Here is a 10,550-nt window from a genome sequence, read left to right on the forward strand (position 1 = left end):
AGGGCTTCCAAAGTAATGTTGAACAGATAAGGGTTCTGATGAGTATCTATGTATTATTTCTGCTATTAGAGGGATTGTTTTCAAAGTCATGTGTCCATGATTATTCATTAGAATAATTTCTGCATTTACATTATGTTTAAACATTCCACAATAATAGAAACAGGAGCCAAGGAGATGGCTGGGGCTGGGGAGATGGCTCAGTGGAATAAGTGCTTTTCTGGTAAGCGCAAGAGCCTGAGTTCAATTCCCAGTTCAAACAAAACAAAACAGAAACAATTTATTGAAAGGGAAAGCTTTGATCATTTCACCATTAAGGCTATGGTTTGCTATAGGTTTTTGGTAGCTATCATTTACAAGATTAAGGAAGTTTCCACCTTTATAATTTTTAAAAACCTTATGCCATAAGTAGAAGTTGTACAAGTAAAGTTCTCATTTCTACTACTGAAATGAGCTTTATACTCTTTGGTTTATTGTTGTAGAAAATTCAATTGGTTTATTTGCAAATGGTAAAGCAGATAACTTTGAAATATATCACTGGATTTTATTTGTTAATATTTCCTTAACAATTTTTATACCTACTCTATTCTGTGCTTGTGGAGTGTTGTTGTCTAGGTAACACTAGGGTCAGATAATATGTTGTGGTTTAGTCCTTTTGTATTTTCTGGAATACTTCAAGATTAGAGGCTATTTCTTCCACAATTACTTCATTAAACTAATCAGAGGAGTCATCTGCACCTGGGATTTTCTTTATCCAAAGGCTTTTACTGATAGGTTAAGTGTATTTTATATTTCTTCTCTATTAATCATTTTTGTGTCAATTTTAATAAGTTGTCTTTGTATAGATATTGCCTCTCTCAACTACATCTTTTTAGAGGGCATAATGGGACTTATAATATCAATACATAGATTACTGTTTTACTAGAGAAACAGCTATAACACGATGTACACATGTTTAAGAAATTACAAGATTGGCTTACAATGGTTAGTCACAGAGTTTGATGAGGAAACATGCAGAGGGCGTCTGCATACTGGGGCCTGAAGGATTCACTGAGTTCAAGGTCTGGAGCTCATTGTATTATTTTATGTAAGTTTGTACTAGGAGGCTGATGGGTCTGTATTGGAAGGCTGAAGAGTCTATGCCAGAAAGCTAAAGGATCCAAGGCAGAAGCCAAGGAGTCTGTGCTAGAAACCAGAAGGTGCCATCCAAACTAAAGGGGAAATCTGGAGCTCCTCTGAAGAGCAGAAGCCAGTCTGTCCTTCCTCCTTCTCTTTTGTATCATTCAGGCAATGAGCCTCATACAGACAGCCAACCTAGGGTGCGTCCTCTGTACCCTGGATGTAGAATTGCTGAGACAATTTATTAAGTTTCTATAATTCTCAAATTGATGCAGTCAACCATTACAGCCTACAATCATTTCAATGTCTGCAAGACTTTTTTTGTTCTGATCTTGGTAATTTATACTGTTTCTCATTTTTCAAGTTGAATCATATCAGAGATTCACCAGTTTCATTAGTCTTTTAAATAAAACCAAATTTTGGTTTTATTGATTATCTGTGATATATTTATTTTTCTCTTGTAATATTTTTGTTCTTTATTATTTTCTTCTTTCATTCAGTCTATGTTGTTCACCTTTTTATAGCCTATTGTAAGGAACATTCTGCTCATTACTATTAAAGGTTTTTAGAATTTAAAACATGTATCTGATGTACTAATAGTGTTTGGACAGGACATTCTGTCTGCTTCTTGTGCTATGGCTAACCACTAAGAAAATAGCAATGTACAATGTATTAATTATTGAAACTGCCCTATTAATCAGTTTGGAAACTGTCTCATTGATATTTGTTTCTCAATAAAATAAAATAAAATAAAATAAATAAACTAAAATATACATTTGAGGGCTGGCCAGATAGCTCGGTGGACTAAAGTGCCTGCTTTGGCAGTTGCAGGGACCCGGGGTTCGATCCCTGGCATGCTGAGAAAGCAATTGAGACACTGGGCATGGTGACACAAGCCTGTAATCCCAGCATTTGGGAAGCTGAAAACAGGAGGATCACTATGAATCTGATCTGTGTAGTGAGACCCAGTGGACCCTGTCCTAAATACATTTTTAAAAATGCGTTTGAGGCTCTAAAAATTCCTCTAAACACTACCCTTGTTTCATTCTCTGTTTTGATATGTGGATTTTTTTTCCATATAGTTCAAAATGATTTCTAGTATTGGGTAAAATGTTATTTGAGAATAGGATATTTACACCATCTCAAACTATCACACTACAGATTGCTTACTAATTGCAAAGTGAGAAAGTGCCTAATGTCCTCTGGATATTCCACTGAACCTAGTAATCAAACTTAGTGTCTTCAAAAATGGGACAAACTTATGTGCCTCCTGTTGTGAGTCAGAGAAACACATACAACATTGACTGTGGTTTTCTTAATAAAAAGTTTTAACATCAATCTAATAATGAGAAAACAACCAGACATGGGATGTTCTGTGAGAAAATTAACCTTCAAAAACATCAATGTCATAAAAGATGATAAAAGAAGAAAATGAAAGGATTATGGATTAGGAAAGAAAGAGACATGACAACTGGAAAAATGCATTATCTTTAATTGGATTCTAAAATAAATAAAAGGGGGCCAGAGAGATGGCTTAGTGGAATAGAGATGGCTCAGTGGATTAAGCGCTTCCCTGGCAAGTGCAAAGGCCTGAGTTCAATCCCCAGTTTTGCAAAAATAAATAAATAAACAAATAAAATAAATAAAAGTCACTAGGTATATGGATATTACTGGAGAAATTTGAATAAATTTTGTATTAAATAGCATTGTATAAATGAATGTTAAATTTCTTGGGATTGTAATGATATCATTGTTCTATAGACTACCTTTGTTCTTAAAGGATATGTAGTGAAGTAGCATGGTGTCTAGTTTATTTTTAAATCAATCAGGGCATACATACACACACATGAAGAAAAAAGAAAATTTAGTAATAGAGCAACATGTTAACACATCATAATCTAAGTACAAGGTATTCAATTGAAGGTATCACTTGAAATGATCCAGTTTTGAAATTTTTCAAAATAAGTTTTAAAAAAAATTTGTAAATTTTATTGGTTTCTTTTTTGAACCCATGCATTATTGAGAAAATAAACTTTTAGTCTTTTCTTTAAATTAGATTTTATTGGTATATTTTAGGTATACATAATAATCACATTCATCATAGAGAATTTATACCTGTATATGATATAACTTGCTTTACAGATCTTCAAGTGGTGGGAGTGGGTCCTGACAGCCAACGATTAGCAGGTTCCACAGCACCACAATGACCAAGTGCCTGTGGAGGAACATCTTGGAGATGTAGTGGTTCTTGTTAACAAGCTTGGACTTCTTGCTCTTGCCACTCTTGGGAACCTTGGTCCACATCTCCTTCACATTCTCCAGCACCATGTTGCAGTGCCTGTTAAAGGCTTTCACCTGGCCTAGGAGTTGCTTATTGATGTGGCAGCTGATGAATACCTGGGTCAGCACAGAGAGGGAACTTGTGTTAAATTCCTCCATCTCCTGCTTCTACAGCTCCTCTGGGGTCATCTCACTCTTGGGCTTGTTGAGGAGGCTCATGGCAGCAGTTGCAACTTCTGGGTTACTCTTGTTTCTCCTTCATTGCTTTGGTCCCATCTGTGACTTTTTCTGTGGTGTTCTATTTCTAATGATCTTTATCTGTTCTATCTTATTTCTTCATATCCCAGGTTATACTTGATTGTATTTTTAAAATATTTGCATAAGTTATTTGTTACCTACGATGTTGTTTCTTCTACAGAGGATTGTTTTTTGCTTCTGCTGGATCCTGGAGATAAGACTAGTTTAGGATGACCTTAATCCAAGGTCAATACTTGGGTTTTTCAGGGTCCTGAGATGATGGATATACCAAGTTACAGACTCTATTCAAGGTTCATTTACTTTGCATTCTTCTTCAAATGGTGAAATCTTCAAGATCTCACTAAAGAGAATGGTGATTTATCTAAATTCCCACATTTGGTGGGTCATGTTTTTAATTTTCATCAACTAGGTCTAAGACCCTGTTAAAAGTACATCACAGTAGCTCCTTTCAAATCTGAATAAACTCATAGGACAAAAGCTGTCTTCAAAGCTTTTCTTAACTTTTAAGGTTTCTGTCTTCCTCTGGATCTCAATCTGATCATTGTTAACCATTTTGCAGCTCTTTGATTATTTTTAAAATGGTTCATTTATTTTGTAAAATAGGTAATCAGTTGTCTCACTTCAAACCCATCTGTTAAAACTAAATTGTATAGGGCCGGCCAGATAGCTCAGTGGATTAAAGTGCTTGCTTAGGCAGACACAGGATCCAGGGGTTTGATCCCTGGCATGCCATGCTGGCCCCACACCCAGGGCACACTGAGAAGGCCAGTGAGACTAGGCATGGTGGCTCATGCCTGTAATCCCAGCTCTTGGGAGGCTGAAAAATAGGAAGGATCACTACCAATCCAATCTGTGTAGTGGGACCCTGTAGAACATGTACTAAATACATATAAAAACCCTAAATTGTATCATCCTCAAATTTATATTGAAGCTTTAGCAAGCAATGAGATTGTATTTGGAGATATGACCTATAAAGCGAAAATTGAGGTGAAATAAGGTCACAGGGAAGGACAGGGCCTTAATCCAAAATGATTGATGCCCTTGTGATAAGAAGAGGTACATGCCCAGAGGAAAAAATATCGAAGGACACAGTGAGAAGTTACCTATAAGCTAGGGAGAGACAGCCTTCAGAAGTAATCAATAATGATGCCACTTTTGTTTTATACTTCCAGCTTCCAGGACTATAAGAAATAATTATTCTGTTCAATCCATCCATTCCATGGTATTTTATTACAGGAGGATGATTCAGCAACCTTCCATTCTGTATTTTGTGAGGCTAGGGCTGAGATGGTGCAAACCCAGCTCTCCTTTTCAAGCTGGATTGCCATTAAGCTTTTTCAGATAGGAGGTACTAGAAGAGACAAGAGACAGGAGAAGGAATGAAGAACATCCCATTCTCCTTTTCATTCCTGGAACATCATACCAGAAATGTGGCTCCTTGTTAGTGCCACTTCTTTCCTATAGTAGTTAAATCTAGTTTTCAGTATTCTAATGCTTCAGATCCTTTGTCAGTGCAGCCATGTGGATGAGTCACGGCCATTGCTTGGCCAATGTGCTCTCTATGAAAGCCTGAGAGAGTGTCTTCTCCCCATGTGACTCTCCTTAGGCACACTCTACGTCATCGATCACTTTCCTCTTTGGCCCCATAATCTTCTTGATCAGAAAATTTGGGAAACTACCGAGGTACATGACGTTACAGTACAAGTTCTCATATGTCCTGAGTCTTAATTGACCTTAGAAGGCTAGGGCCAAAAAGTTGGCTTTCCTTGTAGCCCTCCTTTTTCTCTAATTTTGGTCTGCAAACTTAGGTTGTTAACCCTCCAGAAGAAAAGCTTATTGTTATTATCAAACGATTTAGGCTATCAAGCTTAACCTCACTGTCTCACTGCATTTCAAACATCTTAGGCATAATAAGGAACAGGTATTTTTCATCAAGTATTGATATGTTGAACTTTAAGTCCCTACATAATATGATAAAAAACATTTAAGAATTAGATTATATTTTAAAAATAGGATAAAGAATTCTATACTTCTCATGTTTGCACATAAGTCCAGAAATCTCACCATATACAACCTTGAAGCAGGACAGTCCCACAATATTCCTTTTCCTATCTCTTGCTTTCATTCACCACCCCCTTCTTCTTGAACATCCACTTACCCGAGAGACATCTTAGCATCTTCAGTGCCACCCTGACCCACAACCTCATCCTTTCCACCACCAAACGCCTACATCACTGGCTGGTGCTACTTCCTGAGAGGTCTGGATCCCAGCCAGATGAGACCCACCTCCTCCAAGCTTCTGAGTTTTAATAATCTCAGCTTCTTTCCTTTGTTACCTAGCCCCAAGAGTGATAGCTGTCTCCTGCAGGTGACATATTACTTTAATGTTCCATTTTTACCCCTCCAGTTAGCTAATTATCAACTTCATAACTAGTTAACAATTTGTATATTAAATCATCTTCATTAAAAATTAATCATTTATGTCTCCTGACTAGATTTTTTTCCATTGTCTGGTGATTTTATTTTTTTCTTTTACATACTTTATTTTTTATTTTTTTCCCATAATTTTATTGATAAACAAAGTGGTTAGGATAGATAAATAGTTACATTCTCTTGACTAGATTTTGATTCATATTTCATTCATCATTTTTGTTTGTCATCTGTAGGAGCATTGATCTAAGTTACTATTTTCCTCTTCCCAAAATTAAAAGTTCTCCCAAAGTGTTATCATTCTGTTATGGAAACAGTGGATACACTCAATTGGTCCATCATCAGTAAGACCAAACCATGCAGTCTTTGCTTTCACAAAGATAGATGATGGGGAGGTTTTCTTTTTAATGTATAATTAACTTATTTCCTATCTCCATAAAATAGCTCTGCTGGAGGAAATGTATGTCTTGAGTCTCACAGCAGACTATTTTATTTTTCAACTGGATAGAAGGAAGGTGGCCTAGCCTGCAAGTTGAGGGTTCATGAAACACAGGTAACATGGTTGCTCAAACTCAGGCATCATTAGCATTCATGTGGCTGTCTCTGCCACCTAAATAAAGATTTTTAACTCAGTTTGCAGATGATTCACTAACTACCTTGGCTTCAGAGACTGACATATATGGAGAGGATCTTGGCCATGGTCTGGTTCCATGTCTTCCATTCTTAAATGAAGAAACTGAATCCAGAGGTCCTGTGGCCCAATCAGTAGAATTCAGAAGTAGGGCCCAGAGTTACTGACTCCATTCCAGTTCTTTCATTCTTGGTTGCCATTTCTTATGTGGCCACCTGTCCATGCACTTTCCACCTATTTTCTCTTTGTCTCCTCCCATCATCTTCAAGTAATCTCTAATGGTTTCCTTTCTTCTGTAACTTGGATTGAGCTCTTCACCCTTCACTGTTCCTTGAGCACGTCATTAACCCTTTTCCTCTGGTCTTTTTCCTCCACCCAGAAATCTCTTCCTTCATATATAATTCTCAAAATCCCACTCATCTTCAGGATCACCTCAGTGTTATCTCTGCCATGCATTCTTCTCTAGAATACAATGCTAAAAGTATTTTTTCTATCTTCAGTATTGCTATGATACTCTGAATTTCTGTTAGGCCATCCATTTGTTCTGTGTTATCATGGTTTGTGCTTCCTTAGTCTATATAACATTTAGTCCACTTACATGCAAAACCTCTTTCATCTTTGATGCTCCACATTGCCTATCATAGAAACCTCATTATAACAATGAGAGTAAATATCAATTAGCAATCATGGAATATTTATTGTATGTTAAACTCCATATTCAAAGTTTTACATGTATTGGCTCATTTATTTCTCCCAGGATCACTGAGAAGGAAATATCATTATTAGTCTCATTTTTTATATGAATAATCTGAACTACAGAGAAGTTAAGAAGTTTACCTAACAAAGCAGGTAATTAGTCACATGGCTTGTGATGTTAAAGTTCAGGCTTTTAGCTACAATGCTACATTTACCTGTAGGAACCACCCATGGATTTGAATTTATTCCACTGTTGTTAAATACTGAAAAGATAGTCCTAATTTATTTACCAAATATTTAAATGTGTAAGATTAGTTGTCCTCCCCAAAAGGAAGCAAAAAGGAAACAGTAAATAAAGAGTTCAGATTTTGCTCTGTAAAACTTTAAATTTTATTTAAACTTTCTGATTTGTCTCTATTTAAAAAATAAAATGTAGTATGGCTCATGAAACCTCTAATATTCATAGGAGAAAAGAAAAACATGAGTCATTATTGTTAGTTGGTTTAAATTTTATGAGAGCTTTTTGGGGTTCATAAAGGCTAGGATCACGTCAGGAGTCTCACTATGGAGTGGGTAGGGGCTTTTCTGTTGTGTTTTTATCCTCTCAAATGGTATATAACAGCAATGTTCATTCTGTGAGATCCTAAAGATTAGTGTAGGGTGCTGTTTTCTCTCTGGGAACCTCCAAGCCTCCCAATAGTTGAGGAGATTTTAAGTACAAGGATATATAACCAACCACTACTCAGAACAGGGCCTTCTGAAACTTTTGCCCTGAAGAAAAGACACTGAGGAATTAGGTCACAGTTGGCCAGAGTTACAATTGTATTTCATTTGGAGAAATGACAACAAGGAAGTGATGGATTAGCAGCAAGGTTTGTCATAGCTTCAGGTTCTCCTGGGAGGCAGTTTGGTGAAGTGTTGTCTAAGTAAGCTTCAGCCTCAGACATGCCTCAGATCATCCATCTGGGCCCACCATTTAATAATTTAGTGACATTGCCTAAGTCACCTTGACTGTAGGTTGCATTTTTCTCCAGTCAAGCAGGGATAATCACATTCATCTTAAAAGTTTGTTATGATGGCTTAATAGTGCTTCCCAAAGTTGAGTCATACACATATCAGTGTATGAATCAGGGTAATTCTGAGAATAGTTTAGTAAAAAGGATCTGCTTTTAAAATCTGGTGCAGAATGGAACCACCTAAGGGCTAGCTCAGAACCTAACTATGACAATTGTAGAGAGCTGTTATCATGCCAGGCCCCAAGGGGACAAGAAGAGGAAGCATTTCTAAAACTGGAGAACTGTTTAAAGAAACATCAATAAAGGATCTAACCAATCTGCAGTAACACTGCTAGAGAAGAAGCAGTAGACTAAATTATACCCCAGGCTCATTCTTCTCCTGCCTTCAACCTCCCGCTGGAGCTCTCCATTGACTGAGAACAGCCAGAAGCAAGGGAGCCTATAATGTGGTCCCATGTCATCTGCTTCCCCTTACCAGGCGGGGAGGAGGAGGGGCAGAGTGTGTGGTAGTGCAGTGTAGCTGGAGCCTGAAGAACAAACCACCTTGACTAGGGTTTGCAAACTCTCTTTTTAAGATAAACCTGCCTTTTATTAAGTGACTAAATTTACTTTTGAAAGGAGACTTCTTCAGTCTCATCCTAGGCAATGGCATCCATGAAATCACAGCTGGGTATGTTAGGTTTTTCTTTATTACATACATAAGATTAGTATGGCAATAGAAACTGTAATAAGTGTAATACACTTTGGGAAAGTTGAGCTCAGCTCAGGACTTTGAACATAGTTGACAATACAGTCAAAATATTCAAATTAATATTTAAGATGAATATGCTAGTATTATACATACATTTTTTCCAATGTATTTTGTAATTGTAGAATTTTCTAATTAGGCATTGTTAATTTATAGACAAGATTATATAAATGAATTTTATGTATTTGTCTTATAACAGGCCCATCTTAATGAATTGGATTATTTGGCCAATAGATTTTTTATTAGAATCTTTTGGTTTCTCCAGGGAAACGAACAAATCATCTGAGAATGTTGATAACTTTTGTCTCTTATTGTTGTTTAACACCTTATAGTAGCTGGAACCTACAGGGCAATGTTGAATGACAATGAAACAACTCGAAGCCTTCATATAGAAGTGGATTACACTTGAAGATATACTCATAAGTGAAATAAACCAGACCCACATGTGTAAATATCATATAGTCTCCCTAGTGTAAGAACTCAAAAGAAGAAATAAAAATACAAAGTTATAACACAATTAAAAGGAAAGCAATAAATAAAATAAAAAAATGGGGGCTGGTGAGATGGCTCAGTGGTATAAAGCACCTACTTAGAACAAGCTTAGCAAAGCACAGGGACTGCGGTTCAATCCCCCAACACCACATGCCAGTCAGCCCCGCCCCCTGGGGGGCTGAGCTAGCCACACACACACACACACACACACACACACACACACACACACAAATAAATAAAATAAAATAAAATAAAGGAATACGAGAACGTAATAATTAAATAATGAAGAGAGGGCAGGGAGAAAAACTAGGAAACATGACAAGGGCAAAACCATACATTTATATAGCCAACATTTGGCCCTAGCGCTTCAAGGTCAGTGAGGATTCAGGACGTAAGAGAACCTGTACTGTAACATCTTGTAACTCAGAGGTGTCCCAAATTTTCTAATCAAGGAGATTTTGGGGCCACAGAGGAAAGTGTGTCTAAGGAGAGTCACCTAGAGAGAAAACATTCTCTCAGGCTTTCACAGAGAGCAAATTGGTCAAGGAATGGCCATGACTCGTCCATATGGCTGACACCGACAAAGTATCTACAAACTGCAGTACAGGTTTCAGGATAAATCCTGAGGGGATTTGACCTTGTCAGATACAGAAGTTACATTTCTTGTTATATAGGTCTTTCTTTATCTTAGGCTTAACCATCCAGTAGAAAAGTATAAAAACAAGGTATAAAAAGTAAAGCCTAGGGGCCGGGGAGATGGCTCAGTGGAATAAGTGCTTCCCTGGCAAGCACAAGGGCCTGAGTTCAATCCGCGGTTCTGCAAAAAAAAAAAAAAGTAAAGCCTTATTAATATGTTGAGCTGTAAAAGGCTCAAGCCAACAAC

General features: G+C 37.1%; 1 pseudogene; it reads right to left on the minus strand.

The window, feature by feature from the left end:
- Positions 1–3,252: 3,252 nt before the first annotated feature.
- On the minus strand, positions 3,253–3,615 carry LOC111817759 (annotated as a pseudogene).
- Between the last annotated feature and the right edge of the window lie 6,935 nt (positions 3,616–10,550).

Source organism: Octodon degus, unplaced genomic scaffold (assembly GCF_000260255.1).
Source record: "Octodon degus isolate 3935 unplaced genomic scaffold, OctDeg1.0 scaffold00069, whole genome shotgun sequence".
Taxonomy (NCBI): Eukaryota; Metazoa; Chordata; class Mammalia; order Rodentia; family Octodontidae; genus Octodon; species Octodon degus.